This window comes from Sphaeramia orbicularis, chromosome 16, assembly GCF_902148855.1.
Source record: "Sphaeramia orbicularis chromosome 16, fSphaOr1.1, whole genome shotgun sequence".
NCBI classification, from domain to species: Eukaryota; Metazoa; Chordata; class Actinopteri; order Kurtiformes; family Apogonidae; genus Sphaeramia; species Sphaeramia orbicularis.
Window position 1 is genome coordinate 60,333,017 of NC_043972.1, and position 24,432 is coordinate 60,357,448.

The 24,432-nt window shown below is 43.2% G+C and overlaps 1 pseudogene; it reads left to right on the forward strand.

Moving 5' to 3' along the window:
* Positions 1–22,494, forward strand: part of LOC115436211 (OTU domain-containing protein 7B-like) — a 65,164-nt pseudogene extending 42,670 nt beyond the window's left edge.
* Positions 22,495–24,432: the final 1,938 nt, after the last annotated feature.

Here is a 24,432-nt window from a genome sequence, read left to right on the forward strand (position 1 = left end):
CCCACCTGGGACATCGGAACATGACAACACAAACAGCACTGCAGTGTTAGGGCTGTTAGAAAATATCGATTCTGCAATATAACGCGATATTTCATTTCACAATACTGTATCGATATTAAAAAGTACTGTGTCAATATTTTTAGGTATTTATTCAAATGCAGATATGGTGGAGGTTCATTTTTGTTTTTTGTTTTTCTTTATTGTTTCTATCTTATTTATTATTATTTAACACCGTTTTATTAAGTAATGGTTATTTGAAGCATCCTAAAAGCACTTGTTACCGTCTCAGAGGCAGATGGTAGTTCCTTTGTTGGGACTGAACAAAAATAAAGTTATGATGTTAGTTATGAACTAATAGAAAATTAACCTTTGAGCAGGATCTTAAACTGTAATCCTACTATAATACTATAATGTCCTGTGTCCATCCGGCATCCGATCGATGTGCGGTGTCCCATCGATGTTGCAGCACAGGAGGGCGTTTGTACGGGTTTTCCTCAGCCTTCACAGGCCCGATCGCCACCAAACTCGCCAAATGACTAGAAACATTACCTGACTATCTACTAGGCACAATTTTATGTCCGTATTGAAATGTTGTGAGGTATTCTGGGAGATTTTAGCCTCTCATGCTATCGTACAATGGCACCATGGGTACCATGCCGCTAGTGTCTGTTAAAACATAATTTAATAATATTAAGTTTTAACACAGGAACATTTTGTGATATAGCATTTGATCCTGTTCTGATCAAATAAAAATGTGTTTAATATTTGTGCAGATTTATGGTGTAATTCAGTTCCTCCAGGAAATAATCTTTTTTTTTTTTTTTTTTTTTTTTTTTTTAAAAGAAACAAACAAAAAATTGCCTTTTTAACAGTATCATGATATATCGTCATATATCGTATCATGATCCTAGTATTGTGATTTGTATCGTATCACCAGATTCTTGCCAATACACAGCCCTAACCACACAGATATTTTATCCTCCTGAGGAGTTTTTTTATATCGCAATATATATCGCAGGGTTAAAAAAAATCGGAATGTCCGTTTTTTCCAATACCATGCAGCCCTAATCAAAGTTCTAATTTTTGTATCGTATTGCCAGATTCTTGCCAATACACAGCCCTACACAGCGTCAAGTAAAAGCAGCAGAACTGAAGGTGTCGTCAGCGTCATCCTGCTCCAGGATCTGCACATCAGGAAACAAAGCAAACATGCTTCTGTAAATCAGACTGAATTTCATGTATTATTTCATTTTACCCTTAAATGTTTTATTAATTCATGGTTCAGGGGGTAGAACGGGTCACCCAGTAACTCAAGGGTTGGCGGTTCCAATTCTGCTCTGTCCTAGTCATGTGCTGTTGTGTCCTTGGGCAAGACACTTCACACACCCCCCACCCCCCAGCCCTTTCCTCCAGTGTCACTCACACTGGTGTATGAATGTTCAGTGGTAGTGGGAGGGGCTGTTTGGTAGCCACACCTCCGTCAGTCTGCCCCGTAACAGCTGTGGATACAGATGTAGTTTAACTGCCCCAGAGAGACACAGAGGGAACTAGAAAAGCACTTGGAGAGCGCAGACCTCCGCCAAGGCAGATCACCCCCCCACCCCTCGATCGCCACCAAAATGTAATCATTTGTTCCTTATGCCAGTATCAACATTTCCTGAAGAGTTCATCCAAATACGTCCATAACTTTTTGAGTTATCTTGCTAACAGACAGACGAACAAACAAAAAATCTATCAGTTATTGATATCTTTGCTGTAAAAGTAATTTTTTCTTCAGTTTTGTCTGTTTTGTTCTAATAACCTTTGAATTTACTGTGAGTTTTAATGAACATCTACATGATCAGTGAATTCAATATAGGAAGACACATGATTTATACTGAAAAATGCAAAATACAGCGAATAATATTAAAAAGATACCAGATATTGTTATAAGCTATGGGTGGATCAAATTGGAGGCTAATTGGAGTCGTTTTGAATTTTTTATGAATTTTTGAAAATTGCTCAATGATGAGAGATAGGAAAATTGTAGATTTTGTGACCTTGCTGTGACCTTGAACTTTGGCCTACTTGGACCAAAATTTAATGGGTTGGTCCCTGGGCCTAGGCCTATCTGTGGGGAAGATTTGGGAAAGATGGTTGGAATAGTTTTCCTGTAAAGTTGCCAAAAACAAACACACAAAGCAAAGTGATCATAATACCTCCTGGCGGAGGTAATAATGGATCTATAATGTAAAGTGCATTGGGTGCATTGAAAAGAGCTGTAGAAATGTAAATTATCATTATTATTATTATTATTATTATTATTATTATTATAATCAAGATTTCCCTTAAAAACCAAAAGCCAACACTGTAATAAATGAAAAGCTAAAACTAATTTTAGTCCAGTTCAAATAAAACTAAAAGTACTCATGTACCAGAAAAAATTGAAATCAGATGAAATCCAACCTCCAGCTCAAAGACTAAATGGAAACATTCACTGTGTTGAATTTTCTGTGAAAAAAGTTCTAAACTTATCTTGAGGGATAACAAAGTATGTTTTTAATAGTATTTTGTGATTGTACAGAGGATGGGACACACTGTCCATAAACATATGACAAAGTATGAACCAAAACAAATGGAAGACTCCGGAGATCCAGTCCAAATGTTATAAAGAGGAAATGTCATTTATATACAACCACTAAACAGCTGATCAGGCACTGAATCTAGATGGATCCGGTTTAAACAGATGCTGGTTTTTGAACGGTTCCAGTGTTCTGAAGAGCATTTGAACAATAATGACGTCTGTAATAGGGATGTAACGATTATCGGCATAACGATAAACCACGGTAAAATTGCCAACGGTTAGTATTACCATTTAAATTCTAATTATCATGATAACCGTGTTTGATGACTGCACTTTTCCGGAGAAAACATCTATGTAAAGATCTGTTTTTATGTCAAATATTTGAGTATAGTTTGACTTATTACAATTTTAATTGTTTATACCTAATATTTGGAACCAATATTCACTTTTAAAGTCTTTGAAAAGGTTCATTAAGCATCTTTGTGTTATTTAAGCAATAAATTACTTACATTTTTCAAATCGGATTTTATATATTTTTTTGTGTTTTCTGTCCTTTTATGTTTTTATAGTAGGTTAAAGTGAAAAAATAATAGACAGATGGTATAGATAAAGTTGTGCTGAAAAAACAGATCCCAAACATGGGTATAGTAAACATTTGTTTATATAGTATATAAAGGCAAAATCAAAAGGACTGAAAAACGGACAAAATAGTCTCAGACTACTAAGGGTTAATATTTGAATGTTTCTGCAACAGAAGGTGCATTGTGCCAGTTAGTTTATTTTATTTTTTTTAAAATTTATTTATTGTTTTTACAAAATGCAACTTGGTTAAATTATTTCATTGTGTGTATTGGTACTTTTTGAACATTTTGAGCACAATTTCAACAATACTGCGATAATAATGATAACTGTGAGAATTTTGGTCACAATAACCGTGATATGAAATTTTCATGTCGTTACATCCCTAGTCTGTAACTATAATGTGTGATGGTACAAATCCTCTGTCCTTTGCCAGGGTTATTTTTCTGCTCCTTAGAACAGTCAACAGTTTGATCACATATAAAACATCATTTATTGTGTCATATTGTCCTTTTGTCCACTGTCATATGGACACGTGTCTGCACCTTTAAGTCCATGTCAGCTGATAATGTTACAGCAGCAGCTGAACTGATGCGTCAGGCTGCCTACAGAGTCGACTTGTATGACACATTTCCTTTCATATGCCGCGTTTCCACTACTCGGAACAGGATACTACTGACTTTACAGTACCTGGACGTCATAGCGATGCGGCGCATTACTTCCGTGTCGTCTGCTCGGAGAGTTTCTGATAAACTCACTCGTTGCATGTTGTCTCGTCAAGCTCATGCTGAATTTTTACATCTGAACCTCCTTGACAAACCATGGTGTAGTTTTACAGACTGTCATCATGTGGATTCACCTACCGACATATTTACTGTAAACTTCTGCGTCTGTTTTTTGTAAAAGGGCAGGTCACAGAGACAACTCTGACCAGTCAGTGGTCTGCAGTGTTTACATGTCACCTTTTAGTATCTGGTCCCCAGTCCTGGAACCTCGGCGGAGGTGAGACCAAAAAACTAGTACCAGGTACCAGATTCCAGGTCCTTTTTCGTAATGGAAATGCAAAAAGGCCGAGTCGAGTTGAGCCGATACCACGTAGTGGAAACGCGACAGTAGTCAACACAATGAACGCAGGTGAGCCGGGCGACACATAAAATGTAATACATGACTAACTCAGTAGGGGGCAGCTCTGCGTCAGGTACAGTCCAGGTGTCAAACCAGGAGATATTCACATCCAAATGTTTACTGAAGAACAGTGTATTCTGATGTTTGTTACACTGAACATTTTAAGGGTAGGAATACGGTGGTAACTGGACCAGTTCACATTAGAATAATCACACCCAGTCATTGGTAACGTTGGATCAGAACTCACTGAGCCAGTGTCACTTTATTAGTGAACATCCTGTTTGACCCTTCAGTTTAAGAGCACAAAGACACAACAGTTTGGAGACAGAACAGTGTTGATTTTGAATCGGAGAAACAAAAAAAACATGCCAGATCTAGATGGTGGTCTGTCTGACCTCTGAACTGCAGCAGAGACAGAATCAGGACGGGACATTCCAACCTCTAGTTCCGTCGATGTGAATCCTAGACCGGGACGGACAGGTCCAATGTTTCTGAACGTCTGTCTCTGTCCTGTTGGCTCCAGCGGTTCACTTTCTGCTGCAGACTCTGCTGAGTCACCGTCATCATCTTCTGTAGATACGTGTTAAATTACACTACATTGCTTGTGTGTTTCCCCTGCTGGTGACATATGGTATTACAGACATTGCCTATCAAAAAAACACTTTTCGAGACTCAAATACGCATCATGGCGGCCGATGCGTGTCGATGCGTCGCAGTGCGTTTGTGTTTGCATGGCCTTGTGTTGACTATGAAACGGCCCTAACTGTGAATGAGCTCCAGAGCAGCTGCTGTTAGTGACGTCATCGTCCACTAAACAGGACCAACTGATGGAGCAGGGCTGTCCAAGTCTGTTTAGTCCAGCTTCCACATACAGCCCAGTTTGAGCTCCAGTGGACCAGACCAGTAAAGTAATCTGTACCATCATACTGGAAGGTCTAAGAGTGTGTGTGTGTATATCTGTGTGTGTGTGTGTGTGTGTGTGTGTGTGTGTGTGTGTGTATCTGCTCAGTTCTGATAAATGTAGATGTCCTCATCTGTCCACTTTGGTTCCTACAGTAGATGAATAGTTCCATCTCCACATTAAATATCTCGTCCAGTTGATCGGTCCAATATTTTGGCAGATATTAGTCATTTTGGATGCAGTAACCTTACAGTCATGTAGCTCCATTTGACCGGTAGCTCAGTACAACACTGCATGATGGGAAATGCAGTTGAAAACAGGAACGACACATTTACTAACTTCAGTCCTTAGATATCTGTATAAATATGACCTGTGGTTCCCCTCAGGAATAACTTATAAACAATGACAACTCCTACATTTTGTCTTTGTTTTAATCCAAAAGAGTAAAATCACATTATGAAAATGTTTATATTTACAAGCTATCCTTAGCCAAAAACTGTGAATAATGTGAACATTCACAAACACGCTGACATTTCTGAAGTATTTTGTCTCCGTTGATCATTCACATGTGCATGACAACGAACAGATCCCAGTAGATCTACAAAGGCACAAAACATGACAGAACAGGCATGTGGACTGACAAGCTCATCATTTAACTGTAGGATCCAAACAACGTCTCAGACTCACTGACGGCCTTGACTGTCAGTGTCTTCGGTCTCATTTTTGGGCGCCATGCTGTGGAAACCCCTGGTGAGATCAGACCACAGGTTTGAATGAAATGCAGTAACAGCAGCGAGCTGAGACGTGCTCCACACACTGATATTTACCAAGTTCAGGAATGTGCCAGTGGCTTTTACGTCAGATCAGAGGAGCGTTGGTGGAACTGGCCTCTGGTCAATGTTTCCCTCATGGAGGATAGGCCTTTGGCTTCACTGGGCTCAGGCTCCTGTTTGCACATGCTCAGATTGTTCTTCTGTCTGTAGGCAAGAACTGGGATATCACAGCTGCCCTCAGCGACTTTGAGCAGCTACGACAGGTGCATGCTGGGAACCTGACGTATTCCTTTGCAGAGGAGAGGTCGTATTTGCCTCCTGAAAAGGAGATGGCCCGAGTGGGACGACCTGTTCTCCAGCGCCAAGACGAGGTGGTGCAAGGTGAGGCCACGAACACAACACCTGAGGGTAGAGACGGTGGACGGACTGAACAGGGGAGGGGACGGTCCTACAGCTGCTTTATCATTCAAAAAGAATCAAGTAGAAGACCACCAAATAGTCCCCCAGACTGTGGTACAGATCAGCCAAAGTACAAACACTACAGTTAAATATGAAGTACAGGGAGGAGAAGCAGGTACTGTTAGAATACGTCCTCTCAGCTACAGCACTGGGTCTTCTGTAACCCCTGATCAGACTGATCCATATGGGATGGATGACCTGATCCTGGATGGTTTCACCCCCATCAGCAGCGTGGCCTTGGATGTGCTCTGTCCTTGGTACTTATCACACACTAACACGCTTAAAACTGTGGTTTTTGTTGTTGTGTCTCAGCGGCTACAGAGAAGCGCCTCTCTCGGGGTATTTCCCACGCCAGTTCCACCATCGTGTCCCTGGCCCGTTCCCACGTTTCCAGTACTGGAGGCAGTAGCAGCGAGCTCCTCCTGGACACGCCCCTCTGCACCTTCCAGCTCCCAGACCTCACCGTTTACCGCGACGACTTCCGCGGCTTCATCGAGAGAGATCTGATTGAGCAGTCCATGATGGTGGCACTGGAGCACGCTGGTAAGCACCGCCGAAGCCCAGGAGGGGTCAGGGATCAGGGGTGTGGATGCAGGAGGCCTGTAGGGTTAGGGTCAGAGGTCAGGGGTATGGATGCAGGAGGCCTGTAGGGTTAGGGTCAGGGGCCAGAGGTCAGGGGTATGGATGCAGGAGGCCTGTAGGGTTAGGGTCAGGGGCCAGAGGTCAGGGGTGTGGATGCAGGAGGCCTGTAGGGTTAGGGTCAGGGGCCAGAGGTCAGGGGTGTGGATGCAGGAGGCCTGTAGGGTTAGGGTGAGGGGCCAGAGGTCAGGGGTATGGATGCAGGAGGCCTGTAGGGTTAGGGTCAGGGGCCAGAGGTCAGGGGTATGGATGCAGGAGGCCTGTAGGGTTAGGGTCAGGGGCCAGAGGTCAGGGGTATGGATGCAGGAGGCCTGTAGGGTTAGGGTCAGGGGCCAGAGGTCAGGGGTATGGATGCAGGAGGCCTGTAGGGTTAGGTCAGGGGCCAGAGGTCAGGGGTATGGATGCAGGAGGCCTGTAGGGTTAGGGTCAGGGGTCAGGGATCAGGGGTGTGGATGCAGGAGGCCTGTAGGGTTAGGGTCAGGGGCCAGAGGTCAGGGGTATGGATGCAGGAGGCCTGTATGGTTAGGGTCAGGGTCCAGAGGTCAGGGGTGTGGATGCAGGAGGCCTGTAGGGTTAGGGTCAGGGGCCAGAGGTCAGGGGTGTGGATGCAGGAGGCCTGTAGGGTTAGGGTCAGGGGCCAGAGGTCAGGGGTATGGATGCAGGAGGCCTGTAGGGTTAGGGTCAGGGGCCAGAGGTCAGGGGTATGGATGCAGGAGGCCTGTAGGGTTAGGGTCAGGGGTCAGAGGTCAGGGGTATGGATGCAGGAGGCCTGTAGGGTTAGGGTCAGGGGTCAGAGGTCAGGGGTATGGATGCAGGAGGCCTGTAGGGTTAGGGTCAGGGGCCAGAGGTCAGGGGTATGGATGCAGGAGGCCTGTAGGGTTAGAGGTTCTACTGAAGGCAGAGCTGGATCCTTTTAGAGCCTTCACATGGAAACATAAATAGCCGCTATATATATATATATATATATATACACACACACACACACACACACACACACACACACATATATATATATATATATATAGATATATATAGATATATATAGATATATATATAGATATATATATATATATATATATATAGATATAGATATAGATATATAGATATATGTGTGTGTGTGTGTGTGTGTGTATTTTGGGTTTGACTGGTGAACCAGCAGCACCTGAACGGGGCGTCCACAGCAGCGTTCTGACAGGATGGAGGTGCTTTGGATTCAGGGTGTTTTCTGGTGTTTAGTCTGATGGGTTGAACCTGTGGGCTTTGTGTTTTCTCAGTCCGTCTACATGGGTGACATTGGTTCTGTGTTTTCCTCTTGGTGACTGATGTGTGTTATTGGTGTTTAGTGTGGATCCAGTCTGATGAACTCAGCCGTTGTTGTGGTTTTTTCCACTCGGTGCAGACCAGGCCCTTTGTTTTGGATTAATAATCTGTCATATTTATATTCCAAACAGGTGAGTTGATGTTTTCTCTGTGTTCCTTCCAGGGCGGCTGAACTGGTGGACTAAGGTGGTTCCAAATTGTCAGAATCTTCTGCCTCTGGCGACCAGCGGCGATGGAAACTGTCTGTTACACGCTGCCTCTCTGGGTGAGGATCTAACCTTTAACCCACCTGTGGAAACCTTCCCACTCCGTTGGCCTCAGTAGGAGTTGGGTCAGGGTTAGCTGTTAGCTGTTAGCTCAGATGCTAGCTCCATTCCAAGGTGTTGCAGTGCCTGTTCACTCAGCCTTTGTGGCTCCGTCCATGTGCAGGTGTTGTAGAGCTTCTCACATTCTTCTACTTGACCTCTAGAAGCCTGAATATTGGAGTCTATAAACTTACATCCATGTCGCCGGTGCAGGTATGTGGGGTTTTCACGACCGGGACCTGATGCTGAGGAAGTCCCTGTATGCCCTGATGGATCATGGGATGGAGAGGGAAGCACTGAGGCGTCGGTGGAGGTGGCAGCAGACCCAGCAGAACAAGGAGGTTTGTCTACATCACAACTGGAACTGGACACTGATAGGTCTGGAACAAATACTGTATATGAGGGACAGGTGGGTTTGGTCTACAGCCTAGAAGGTCCTCCACAACAGCGCAGACGGAACTGTTGACATGACCTTTGGTCTAATACGGACAGCCTCACAAGAACATCTGCTCTAGGATGAACCTATGTTTACACCCTACATTCACATTATTATTAGTAGTAGTGGTAGTAGTAGTAGTAGTAGTGGTACTGGTATTGTTGTTGTTATTATCAGGCCATGGTTCATACTGAGCTGTGTGTTCTCTGTGCCATGATACTGTATACATGCAGTGACATGTGTCCACCACCAGGTGTGTTTCCAACAGTGTGTCCAGACGGTGTGCAGACGTCCACAGAACAGCTGATGTTCTGACACTGAGGCGTCCTAAACCACACTGTCATTGAGCAGCACAGATATGACACAGATATGGCTTTTGACAAAAACTTATATTTCTAGCAAAGTAAAAAAAAAAGTCGGATTCTTGTAAATGTTGTGTAGTTGTTGTGTGAGCGACTCAGGAATCTGTCTGGTTGTCCAAGTCTGTAGTTGAATTCCTCGGTCCAATTGTCAGTGTACCCTTGTGGTAAGACGCTCTAACGTCAGTGCATGCTTTTGTGACATTTGACACTCCCTCTCTAACTGGTGTGTGTGTGTGTGTGTGTGTCCTCAGTCTGGGCTGGTGTACACTGAGGAGGAGTGGCAGAAAGAGTGGAATGAACTGTTAAAGCTGGCGTCCAGTGAGCCCAGAATCCACTACAGCACCAACGGCAGCAGTGGGTGAGTCCACAGACGCACAAAGCAGCCACTGTTAGTCCGACACACACTTAGTCACACTCATGTTTGTATTCATGGACAAACAACTGAACCCACAATCAGCAGTGAGTGGACCCACACATTTGAGTCCATCTGCTACTTCCTGTCCAACAGACAGTTAAATTCAGTCAGTTAAACGTGCTATAACAGCTTCCTGTGTTTTGCACCCTCTGGAAACAGTAACTGGAGGCTGGTTCTGCAGATCCACCAGGGGGCAGCAGAGCCTCCAGTCTACAGAGCACTGCTGTCTTCTTCTGTGTTCAGTAAACAGGTCCATAATCCATGTGAACTAAGAGCTGGTTCATGTTTCCTTCAGGGCCGAGTCGTCAGATGAACCCGTTTATGAAAGTTTAGAGGAGTTCCACGTGTTTGTGTTGGCCCACGTCCTCAGGAGACCCATCGTCGTAGTCGCTGACACCATGTTACGAGACTCTGGAGGAGAAGGTAAAGTCTGCTTCACTTTGGTCAAATGCACAAACTGAATTAGAACGACACAAGAACCGAACACAGCACAAAGGGACGGACACCAAAGGAAAAACCGTTGGCTTCTGCACAAACTCCGATTGGTTTGTTTGTGTTTTTTCAGTTATTTTCAGAAACATAAGTCATCCTGTCAAGTATTGTTTTCATTGAAAATGTTGTCAATTGTATTTTTTTGAAAATTTAACATAAGCTTAATGAGACATTTGAGTCAAACAGTGGTTTACGGAACACAGATACACATACGTTTGCTTGGGTTTGTACTTTCATGATTACCTCCGCCAAGGAGGTTATGTTTTTGCCAGGGTTTGTTTGTTTGTTTGTTTGTTTGCCTGTCCATTAGTGTGCAACATAACTCAAAAAGTTATGGACAGATTTGGATGAAATTTTCAGGGTTTGTTGGAAATGGGATAAGGAAGAAATGATTAAATTTTGGTGGTGATCGGGGGTGGGGGGGCCCACAGGGGGGGCCACTGATCAGCCTTGGCGGAGGTCTGCGCTCTCCGAGTGCTTCTAGTTCTTTACAGTCTTCCAGTGGCTTTACTAGTTTGAACAAACACCAAGGTTATAATAGTTTTGGATTTTTCATTATAGTTTTATTTAGTTTTGACGTTTTTTTTCTCTAATTCAGTTAGTTTTAATTCGTTTTTAGAGCAGGTTTGCTAGTTTTTATTAGTTTTCATTTTTTTCTAAATGCTTAGTTTTAGTTTAGTTTTAGTATTAATTACCTCTGCCAGGAGGTATTGTGATCACTTTGCTTTGTGTGTTTGTGCACGTGCATGCGTGTTTGTTTGTTAGCAAGATAACTCAAAACGTTATGGACAGATTTTCATGAAATTTTCAGGAAATGTTGATACTGGCACAAGGAAGAAATTATTAAATTTTAGTGGTGATCGGGGGGGGGGGGGGGGGGGGGGGGGGGGGGGGGGGGGGGGGGGGGGGTGGCAGGTCTGGCTGCGCTCTGTCCGAGTTGCTCTTCTGTTTTAGTTTAGGTCGTCTCTTTCTTCTTCTTCTCTGTCGTCGTATTCAAATAAATCCCCGACGGACCTCTGCTGCTTTCCTCCCCACTAGTCTCCATGTTTCCAGGTAGAGTGGGGACCAGAAGACGACTGGAAACCACAAGTGACGAGAAGTACGGACCGCATGGTGCGTGCTAGCTAAACTGCTAGAGTGAAATAAATCACTTTCATATCAATTCGATGTTTGACAAAGACCAAAAACAAAGGGAATTTTATCCATAATTTTTTATACGTTTTAGTTAGTTTTGTAAGCACACAATACAGTTTCAGTTAGTTATTGTTTTTTTCTTTTATAGTTTTTATTTATTTCAGTTAACGAAAATGTTTTTTCAATTCTAGTTTTCGTCATTTCGTTAGTTTTCGTTAACGATAATAACCTTGACAAACACAAGTTTTTACCCACTTTTATAATGTATTCACACAAACCTTTAGCTGTGTAAGGGTGTGTTGTTGTTGTTGTTTTTGCTGTTGTTGTCACCCAGTCCAGACCCTTTGGTCCATGTGCTCTGTTCTGTCTCTGCTCTTAAACCCTTCTTCTGACTTCATGGACTGGACCTGCTGCTGACAGAGGTCCTGCTCTACGTGTTTGGTCATTCTGAAACACTTTTATCTACATTACTATTATTTATTACAATTTAACTTTGAAAAACCAACACAAAAGTACGATAGATGACCCGGTCCAGGATCATGGGCTTTCTAAACCCAGACCCTGGACATTTCCCCCTCTTTCTTGGTTTCAGTTTTCATATTCAGGATTTACAGTCAGAGGCTGAAAATAACATTTGACGTGCAAATGATTGATGATTTTCCTGCTTTGCCTTAAGAAAACAAACACCACCCGTGTGGGATCTGAAACAGTCTAAAGCAAACAGTCCAAACTATCGTTGTGCACTTTATGAGCCTGTGTTCTCAAAACGTGTCTGAAAAAGCACTTTTACCAGCGAACAGAACCTTTAATAACTCAATAATTGTAGTAGCTGTTAATGACTTTGCACAAATGAGGCTCCCAGACTTGGTTTATTAATGTCAGAGGAATAATGCAGCCTTCAGAGAGGACGAAGGAGCTACAGCAACAGAAGACAAACAGACAGACCAACCAAAACACTAGAATAAGACAACAGATAAACAACAGCTTCACAAAGACATGGCTAAAATAAAACAGTACGAGTAACAGGACTCATTTCTCTATTATAGAGTTCTGACCCCCCCCTTATGGAAAAGTGACCCACCCCCAATAAATCTCCAAATTTGTAAAAAATTAAGTTTATTTAAGGTATTTATAAACACAAACATGTTATGAAAAGCACAAGATTGTATTAACAGTCATGCATTGGACAAATGTCCAAGCACATGATGTTCCAAACCTGTCCACTGGTCCAGTGTTCATGCAACATCATGAGCAGACCGAGGTTATTATCGTTAACGAAAACTAACTGAATGACGAAAACTAGAATTGAAAAAAACATTTTCGTTAACTGAAATAAATAAAAACTAATTAAAAGAAAAAGCAATAACTAACTGAAACTGTAATGTGTGCTTACAAACTAACTAAAACGGATAAAAATTATGGATAAAATTCCCTTCATTTTTGTCTTTGTCAGTGTCGGATTGATACGAAAGTGATTTATTTTGCTCTAGCAATTTTATCTAGCAGCACCATATGATATTTAACGGTCCATCACTTGTGGTTTCCAGTCGTCTTCAGGTCCCCACTCTACCTGGAAACATGGAGACTAAAGTTGGGAGAAAGCAGCAGAGTCCTGTCTGGGATTTATTTGAATACAACGAAGAAGAGAAAAGATATAAAAAAAACTAAAATTAATACTAAAACTAAACTAAAATTAAGCATTTAGAACAAAATGAAAACTAACGAAAACTAGCAAACCTGCCCTAAAATGAATTAAAACTAACTGAATTAGAGAAAAAAAGTCAAAACTAATAAAACTAAACTATAATGAAAAATCCAGAACTGTTGGAACCTTGGAGCAGACGAGCCTTCAGCCTTAGTTTAGTGTGGACGTGGTTCCAGTGTCTGTCAGCAGCAGACTGACAGCAGACAACAGACCTGCAGAGGTTATCACCTGGGTTACACTGAGGTGTGTGACGGACAGACGGACGGCCCAGTCCTCAGTCTTCTGTTTGCTTTGGTGACCTCAGATGGTCCGTGGTGTTCATGTGTCATGTCCTTGTCACTCCTTCCTCAGCCTTTGCTCCCATTCCCTTCGGAGGCATCTACCTACCGCTGGAGGTACCGGCCGCGAAGTGCCATCGCTCGCCGCTGGTCCTGGCGTACGACCAGGCCCATTTCTCCGCTCTGGTGTCCATGGAGCAGAAGGACAACTCCAAAGAGCAAGGTCCGCCTCTGCACCGTCCATCACCATCAGCTCACTATCGACTGTTCCTTTGTGTCCTCCAGGAAAGCAGCACATTTTCAGGCTCTGAAGCGCAGTAGATCACAGATAATACTGATGTAGCGGTGGGAGTGTCTGCTTCTGTATCGACCTTAGACACTTATTTAGGAACGCCACTAATGGGACCTGAGGCTTTTACAGACGTACACATTCCTCACACTTCAGTTTAGATCAGGGCTCTCAAACTCATTTTCTTTCCGGTTCCACATTCAGCCTGATTTGATCTGCAGTGGGCCAAACCAGCAAAACAATAACAGAATAACCTGTAAATAATGACAACTCCAAATTTTTGTCTTTGCTTTACTGCAAAAAAACCCCCATCAAATTATGAAAATACTTACTTTTATAAACTATCCAAACAAAAAAGATGTGAATAACCTGAAAAAACTGAATTTTTTAAAGAAAAATAAGTGCAATTTTAACAATATTCTGCCTCAACTTATCATTTCTACATGTGCATTCTGGATCAGATCTACAAAGACATAAACAATGAGGAGCAGGCAGGAAAGAGTTCAAATTGTGCTGAATTTTCTTTAGACATTTCAGGTTGTTCATATTTGTTCAGGTTATTCACATTTTACTGTTACAGGAGAGTTTGTAAATATAATATTTTTCATAATTTAATGTTATTTTTTGCACTAAAACAAAGAAAAAATTTGATGTGTTAATTCAAGATTTTTTGCTTGATTAAAATTTTTTTTGCTAAGTGTAAGATGTTTTTTTGTTTAATTCAAGTTTTTTTTTTGGACTAATTCAAGATTTTTTTTACTTATTTGAAGATTTATTTTTGCTTAATTCAACTTTTTTCCTTAATTTAAGCTAATTTTTTTTTTTTTTTTTGCTTAATTCACTTCAAGACTGTGGAATTTTTGACTTTGCAAAACATCCCTCAGGCCTGATTGGAACCTTTGGCGGGCTGCATTTGGCCCCCGGACCACACGTTTGAGACCCCTGGTTTAGATCATAGGCGAATTCATCAGGGTGGAGTTTTGCTGTAAAATACCAGACTTTACCAGGCAGCAAATGATTTCATCATCTAAAAGTAATAATGTTCAGATGGAGAAGACTGAGGCCCAACACCAATTCACCCCTTGGCCCTCCCCCTTACCCCTCCCCCTTGGCCCTCCCCTTTTTTGCTGTGTTTACCTCCATCTGACCGATGATTTGAACTGAACTATGGCAGATTTCTCAGACTCCCGTGTCTGGAATGTGGTCCTGAAACATCTCCATTTGGAGGGTCAAACAGCCCCTCCCCTCTGACTCATTGAGAATCAGGACACCCCTACCCCTTCATGTAAATGTGCAAAATGGAGGGGGAGGGGCCAAGGGCTGAACTGGGATGGACCTAAAATGTTGTGAACAGTGGAAGATTTAATCTGGACACACACTGACCAAGTAGCTGTAATGAACTGAACCCTGGACACACACACAAGTCCAAGTGTTTCTACCACCGGGGGCAGATTCTAGTGTCTGAAATCAACCAAATGTCATGATAACTGCCTGTCACCGTTGAGTTCTTATTCCAAAACAAACGTGGACGTCAGCAGGTCGTTTGTTTGCAGTGTAATTTACACTTTGAAAATGAAAACAGAAAAATTGTTAAAAGCAGAGTTCGAGTAGGATCCAGGATTGTGGACGGAACAGGAAGCTCATTTTACATTCAGCCACCCGGGTTTAGAGATGAGCTCCTTGTGGCGCCAAAGTCCTGAGAAATGCAAGAACACAAATATTTACACTGACTGGACCTGAGTTGAACAGAAAACACAGGTGAACAGTTCAGAGCGCTGAACACATGGCCTGAGCACTGAACCCAGTATGAACAGAGTACAGAATATTTACAGTCATGAATCTAAAACTAATGCATGTTTTCTGTACTGATCATATTATTAACTTCATAATAAGATACCTAAACAGGTCCAGTCTCTGGGTCAGTATTACCCATCATGCCTCTGGTCTACAGAACCAGTCTGTGGATCAGTATTACCCATCATGCCTTGCCATGAGTTCACCTGAACCTGAATAAACTGAATGAACAGATTATTCCATCAGTAGGTTTTTATCTCTGATGTCATGGACATATTCAAACATGACCCAAACCCCCAGAGTCCAGACCCGAACCCCAGAGTCCAGACCCGAACCCCCAGAGTCCAGACCTGACCCCCTGGAGGACACTTTGTGCAGTGGTTCATGTCTCCCATCATCGATCCAAAATGTTGGTGTAAAGTTCATTGAACTGTGGATGTAAATAAATGACAGAAGTATTGAAATGACGCTGTGGTGAATGTGTGTCATACTCACAGGTGAAGACGAGCCAACCTAATGTTAGACTGAGTGACTTTTGTGGGCAGCGGTGTACCGTTAGATGTAGACTGGACTGGTAAAATCCTGTTAGTCGACTGGAAACCCAGACTGGACCAGACCTGGGCCAACTGGATCCATTGATCAGAACCTAGGAGTTTGAATGTAGTTCTTAAGGCAGTCTTGGCCGTTTGATGGACTCTTGTTTGTTCTTGAACCTGCAGTGGTCATCCCTCTCACGGACTCGGAACACAAAATGCTACCTCTGCACTTCGCCGTGGATCCGGGGAAGGACTGGGAGTGGGGAAAGGACGACATGGACAATGTGATGCTGGCAAGGTACGGTCCACTCCCACAGCAGAACCAGGGTCCACATGGACAGGGTCCTGTTGAGAACCCGTGGTGCAGATACACACAGTAGAAACACTGGGATGTTCAACATTCAGCCTTTTTAACCAAGTTTACAGCGAGGTTCATATGACAGTAGAAGTTCAGCGCACATTTTTCAGATCGACTTATTTGTCAATAAAGTCGAAGTCTAGTCAACTTGTTGTATGATGATGTCATCACATTGACAGTGGAGGAACAACACAGACACACAACTGATCAACAATGAGCAACTCGTACAAACATTCACTGTAACATGTAAATGTACAGTAAAGAACAGAATAAAAAACTGGAAAGACAAGCATCAACAGTCCTTTCTCGACATTTAACCAAACAAAACAAAGACCAACACCTTGAATTTTCTTTTAAATGTAAGTGAACAACATAAAGTGGGAAAAGGTTCAGACAGTGGCAGAAAAGACGCACAGCATGTTAGAGAAAAGAGCGCATTGTCTTCATGAAATAAATGAACAGAATAATCCAAACACACTGGCTGTCTAAATTATTCTTCAGTAGTGGTGGTGCTTCCATGGTTCAGAACATGACTGAGATCAGAGTTTTTGTAGATCACAGTCAGTTTAGGTCCTACTGTGAGTCGTCTTCTTCCTTCAGTCTTGGCCTTGCGCTAGTGATGTGCAGGTCGGGTTTTTTTTTTTTTTTTTAAGCCACTTTGTGGAATTTTTTTGACCCGCCCCGCAAATAAATTGACATTTTTTGGACCCAAACCAACCTGAGCCGGGTCCGCTGATCCGTGCATCACTACCGCTCACTGCACTCCATGTTTTCATGTAGAAAGATGAGAGTATCGACATGCGCTGATTGACGGCTTGCACGCTGTCGGGTGATGGAAGGGAGAGAGAGATAACACACGACTAGTCGACTCCGTCCAAAGTAACGTCGACTTGTGCCACAGACATCGACGTGTCAACAAACTGACTTTTCAGTTAATGCCCTAGTGCACATCTGATGAGGACAGACCGACAGTTTTAACAGATCTACATCATTTCTTTTCCTAAGTACAGACAGATTAAATGATAGTGTTTTCAGTTTTATTATGAACATGATTATACTGTACTGTGATATAAACTAAAACAGCTTGTACGCACACACACACATACAGACTCCCTTTTGAACATTAGTGTGTATGTAGACTGACTCCTGATTTCAGATCAGCCACACTCACTGTCACTGACGAGAAGATGAGAAGATAGCTTCTGTGAACGGAGCATAGGAAGAACATCTGATGTAGTTCTGAGGGCCTCGGCAGTGTCTGCTCAGATGAAATGGACCAGATGATGTGACACCAGTGGCCACAGTAACAGTGTTTGGAAACGCCCGGACTTTAGTCTTGACATATTAGGAGGAGTTTGAGGTGATTGAGATTAAAAGGCTGAAGCACATATATGTAAGAGCAGAGGAGTGGGCGTCACCCTTCATAGAAGATAGAGAAAAGTACCTGCAGAGGTCAGGTTTACCATCCAAACACCTGAACAGACACAGGTCATCCATGTGTCACAGGTGGAGATAAGCAAAAGACCGCACACAAACCCACAGTCGAAGGCCTCTGGTGCATGCACGCTTTGGTGGCCAGCACGGTTCATTTAGTGTCATTTATAGACCTTCATAGGAATGAATTTGGGCGTCTATGGTGTAAACATCCCCCTTTTTTTTTTTTTTTTTTTACTAATTTTTCTGTGTCCTTCCCAGTGTGGCTCTGTCTTTGGAGGCCAAGCTCCAGATGTTACACAGCTACATGACGCTCACCTGGCTGCCGCTGCCCTGTGAGGTAAATATGACCCTCTGTAGATCCCTCCTGTCTTATGAGGTAAATTTGACCCTCTGTAGATCCCTCCTGTCTTATGAGGTAAATATGACCCTCTGTAGATCCATCCTGTCTTATGAGGTAAATTTGACCCTCTGTAGATCCATCCTGTCTTATGAGGTAAATATGACCCTCTGTAGATCCATCCTGTCTTATGAGGTAAATATGACCCTCTGTAGATCCCTCCTGTCTTATGAGGTAAATTTGACCCTCTGTAGATCCCTCCTGTCTTATGAGGTAAATATGACCCTCTGTAGATCCCTCCTGTCTTATGAGGTAAATATGACCCTCTGTAGATCCATCCTGTCTTATGAGGTAATTTGACCCTCTGTAGATCCCTCCTGTCTTATGAGGTAAATATGACCCTCTGTAGATCCCTCCTGTCTTATGAGGTAAATTTGACCCTCTGTAGATCCCTCCTGTCTTATGAGGTAAATATGACCCTCTGTAGATCCCTCCTGTCTTATGAGGTAAATATGACCCTCTGTAGATCCATCCTGTCTTATGAGGTAAATTTGACCCTCTGTAGATCCCTCCTGTCTTATGAGGTAAATATGACCCTCTGTAGATCCATCCTGTCTTATGAGGTAAATTTGACCCTCTGTAGATCCATCCTGTCTTATGAGGTAAATTTGACCCTCTGTAGATCCCTCCTGTCTTATGAGGTAAATTTGACCCTCTGTAGATCCCTCCTGTCTTATGAGGTAAATATGACCCTCTGTAGATCCCTCCCGTTTCCCAGAGCCATAAAAGTATGGTATGACGGAGCAGGATTGATCAGAATTCTGTTTTTGCCTAAACTGCTTTTGTACTGACAGACGTGAAGATAAATCAGCACCAAATAGACAAGAAAATCATTTTTAACGAGGCATCAATTCTGGTCAAGGCTCCGTAAGAACATTTTATGAGTGTAATTGAATTTTTTAATGTAATTTGCCCCTCTAACTTGATGCCAAGGTGATTTGTAGCCTCCTAAATATGACAGCTGCTCTGTAGTCTAATGTTTGCAGGGTGGTTTAGGATTCATGTCCTGTGTTAGTGGCAGACAGGATTCCTTTCTTTTTGGTCAGACCTGTTACTGCTGTTGGAATGGTAGGTACAAACACACTGAACTGAGCTGTTGAGGTCACAAAGTCACACTTACAAACACTGTGACAAAGGTCCTGTTGTGAACCACAGGGTAAACCAGGCACTTTCAGTTTCATGGTCGTGCTTCAGGGCTTCATGGTAATAGAAGTCTCACTGTAAGAACGCATTTATGGACGTTGTTCTGCTGCTGTGTTATGGTCATGAATGCTAACAGACAGGATGTACCCTTACAGATGCCTCTTACTCATGCAGATCACGCCATTTTCCACAGAAAATGTGTTAAAGCTTCTCTTGTGTGTTTTGTATGAAGTGGAATCTTCAAAGTTAGTCAGTGGGTTTATCTGTAAAGGACAGACTCTGAGTCACTGTTCACATCCTCTGGATCTTGTGCTTTTGTTTTCCCTCCTTATCTGGTCAAATTAACTCTGTGTTCACCCATTTTATCCCAAAACTTTCCAAACTACATCTCAGCTCATTGCTTATAGGGTTGGATTTCAACGCCTGTTTTCTTGAACAGGCTAAATACGTCTTGATGGATACTTTTCACTGCAAAAATTATTTTTGATTTAAATATAAATAATACTTGAGCAATTACAATGATTTGACTTTGCAGTAATGTCAGTAAACCTTGGTGAGATATCTCAAATAGGGAGTAAGGTTTAGGCTCAGTGTTGATCCAAACCCAAAAACAGCCTGTAGTTTGTAGTTTTAACAGATCTTTAAAAGCAGTGGTGAGTATTGAACCCTCCACCCTGTACAACCCATTGATTGGACTTCCAGAACTACTGCCCACCCCCACTGAAAATAAATCACTGGCTTTGTCTTAAATAGGAACAGTTCCTTAAACACTTCACTTATTCAATGTAAAACATCTATAACCTGGAAGTAATAATGGCAATGATGCCAGTACGTCATGTGCTGTGTCATCAACATCAGGACTGAATGTAAGTGCTTCTGGAAGAGGACTTCGATAATCACTGATACCAATGAGACGGTGCCTGTGTTTGGACTTCTGGACGTTTCTATGGTCTACTGTTCATTATGTGGTTTATTAAATATCTGAGGTCTGGGTTTGAACAGAAGTTACTGCAATGTTCAGACAACACACTGATTTAACATTTAAAAAAAAAAAATCTAGTTGATCATGTATCATGCAACAAGTGTTAAAGTGTGTGTTTTGTCAGTTTTTGAATATTGCAGCAGTTTCCCTTGGTTTGTCAAAGACTTATGGGCACAAGGTCAAATGTTGAGATCTTCAGTACAAATAAATAGATAATAACATAACACACATGACATTTCTAACGTCATTATTAGCATATGTTAAAAAATACTGAAAGAGCTTTAAAACACAACTTTCTAAACACGTCCGCTGGAGGTCACTATTAGTTTTGATTCTCTGCATTGATTCTACATCAGTTTTTACCTCAGCGACCCAAAATGTTATGGATGTTACAGCTTAGAGTACGGAAAAGCCTGGAAAAGATCAAACACAGCCTCCAACTGTGTGTAAAGTAACTTTAAAACAGATTTATTTCATTCTGCTCTTGAACACTATATTAGACCAATAAAACTTCATACATAGACCAGTCCAGGTCCTCAGTCGGTCTCGGTCTCATTCTCTGTTTTTTTATGCTTGGTGTTGTTTTTTTGCAGCAGGCGCCTCTGGCCCAGCCTGAGTCTCCAACAGCATCGGCAGGAGAAGATGCCCGAACGCCACCGGACTCAGGAGAGTCCGACAAGGAGTCGGTGAGCAGCAGTTCCAACGGCAACGGGGAAACCACCACAGCGTCCACCGTCAATGGAGGGGGGGCCTTGGCCAAGAACAGCTCCTCTTCCTCATGTAGCTCCTCGAGCAACGGGTCTTCTTCAACAGGGGTCGGCACAGCAGGAAAGGACAAACCCAAGAAGGACAAGGACAAAGACAAGAAGAGGGCCGACTCTGTGGCTAACAAACTTGGCAGCTTCGGCAAGAGTCTGGGCAGCAAGCTGAAGAAGAACGTGGGTGGACTGATGACAGGGAAGAATGCTGGGGCTGGAGGCGCCAAGCAGGAGGGCGGGGAGAAAAAGAAGGGCTCGTTTAGGGGGGAGGAAAGGCAGCAAGGACAGTTCACCCTCTGCCCACAGCCTCAGAGGATTCTGGGAAAGGCTCCCCCTCCTCAGGCAGTGAGCGTCTGAACGGGACGGGGAGCAGCACGAGCAGCGGCGGCAGCAGCACCGAGGGCGACCCCTACAGTACAGCGCCGACGTGAAGGTGAGGTCCTGGGCATCCTGCGCTGCAGCCATGCAAGGAGAGAGGAAGTTCATCTTCGCCAGTCTGCTCACTACGAGCAACCGGCAGCCGTTCCAGGAGGAGATGATCCAGCGCTACCTCGTCGACGCCGAGGAGCGCTTTAGGGCTGAACAAGAGCAACAGCGGCGAGATGCAGAGAGGAAGGGCATCACGAACGGCATACAGCCACCCAAGAAAGACATGGTAGGTACAGAGCTGAGCTACCGGCCGTACGAGCCAAAGAGGAGCTGTCAGAAAACTCCCCTCCTTCCTTCAACCACCTCAAGCCCACTCCGTTAAGCCATCCAGTACTCTGGTGTGGTGCCCATTCCCCGGCCTTCCTTCATTGAGCATCCCCCCGCCGCGCCCCCCCTCACTCAGCAACCTCATATGCATGGCTACATGGATACTCGGCGCCAGCTGGCCGGTGGCTCCCCCGGCGACCTCTACCCTGGCCTCCCCTCGTACGCTACTCTGCCGCGCCACTGCCCACACGACGCAGATTCCACCCACCCCCAGTACAATTCCCAAGGCCCCCCCGCCCTGAGCCCCTCCCGCCTGGCCCCTTCGTACCCTCTGGAGTTCGACCTCCAGACTACCCAGGGGCCCAACCCATTGCGAGCTACACCAATGGTTTCCGGGACATGCTGCCTCACAACATAGACTGTCGAGCGGGCCTCCTCCAGTCCGACACTAACTCACTGGGCAGCGCCGGTGGTTGGCCACCTGCAGTCCACCCGCTGCAGGACACTCGACTGTCCCCTACTACGGACATCCAGAGACGGGAAACTTCTGCTCCTGCTACCTGCTACCGGGAAGAGCTGAAGAAGAGGAGGACAGAGCCAGCCATTCACAGGTTCTGAACGGCACCAGGACGGGCATTTGGAAATTTGCCCCAGATGGCCATTTTTCCAGTTCCCATAACGGTGAGGGTCGAAAATTACTGGAAACCAACGACGGGGGAGAAACCAGCTTCTTCTACTATTTCAGCTGTGTCACTATCCTGTCGGAGTAGACGGACTCGCAGCGGGAGACTCTGTCATGTGGAAGCAAGACGTATTAACTGACGAAACAGTGACTGGATGAAAATGCATTTGAATTTAAATTTGGAGCCGTAGTGGAGTGTTGTCGGTCAGAGTGTCCAAGTGCCCGTCAGATTTCAACTGTAATGTAAAGTTTTAAGGTGTACCACCTTAAAAGGCATACCACCTTAAAACATCCAATCTGAAGACAGTTGAGCTCTTCTGTCTCACGTCCGTCTGGTGGAATTGGCTGAATGTAAGGACAGGCCACCGTGGAGCTTGGGCTGCGTCTCTAAATTTGCTAACACTTGCTAACGGTATTGTGATCAGTTTGCACCTTTTTTGTACCAGAATGACTCAGGCCTGAAACCCTCAGCTCCGACTCCCAAGGTCAATGAAAACAGATGTGAAATGAAGAAAGAGGGATTGATTTTAAGGTATTTTAAGTAAAACCATGGGGATTCGATGAAAACAGCCATGTTTCATCGACTTACATTCATTGAACTATAATAATAATAATGATAATAATAATAATAACAATAATAATAATACAGTGGTTTTATTTAGTGCTTTTCTAGGTACTCAGAGACGCTTATGAACCATATAATTTCAAACAAGCCTGAAGGATGGGAGGAATAAAATACATTTTGGTAGTAAATATGCATGTGATTCTAATAACCGAATTTGTTCCTGATAGATTTGATTGACTTTTCTCTTTGATTGCTGAAATCAAAACAAACTCAACTCCTGATTCTGTTTGAACTGTTTGTATACAAAGTTATTTTTGTGAAGATTGAAAATCCTTGTGATGTTAAAAAAAAAAAAAAAAAAAATAGAATCCCCCTCATTTTACTTTGAAGAAGGATCTGCAGCGTGAATATGTCCATTAGATTTAAAGACAAACTCAGTGAACTGACTCAGGTACACATGGATTTATCATCTGTCACTAATTTAAAACCATTTTAGCTCTAATTTAGATTTAATTGAACTCCTTTTACTCCTGTTACTTTAGTGTTTTGACATTCGTTCACATATATTAGTGGAGGCAGTTTTACAGATCACCCTTTGGTTTTATATCCATCCTTTTAACGTCCGACTGTCGATATGAGCTAAAAAATTACATCCATCTGAACCATTCCATCATTAACTAAAGTCTTTTTACCCTTTTCCTTAAACTTTTGTTCATCTTATGGTGATTTTCCTGAAAACAACAAACGGGAAGTTTTGTTAATTACCAGTGAAAAAATGAAACATGGCTGTTTTTATTTCATTGATGAAGTTTTTATTTAATCCCCCTTAAAATAATCAAACACTTGATAATTTATTGCTGTTTTTATTCTTCATCCACTTCAATGCTCCATTTTTTTTCCTGGTCAAATGCCTTTCCTCTGTTTTTTTTTATCTGTTACTTTTTTGTTTCTTCCACCAAAACGAGTCCAGAGTGAAGGAGGCGGAGTCAATCTGCTGCTCATGGATCACACATGAACGAACTGCACTGGGGAAGGGGGGGGGGCATTCTGCTGGGGCTCTGATGCAGGCGTTAGGTATGAGTGTGTGTGTGTGTGTGTTGCAGTCTGTCCTTTATCAGACTCCTGTGTCCCCCTGGTGGACAGAATGTAAACTGCAGGTGTTGAACTAAAACTCCAACCATATAACTGCAGCGACGAGAGCACAAACAGAAGGACGAGTGTGAGTGTGTGTGTGTGTGTGTGTGTGTGTGTGTGTGCTAATGTTTCGATGGTTTGTCTAAAGGACGCTGGAGTGTTCTGAGTCTCTCTC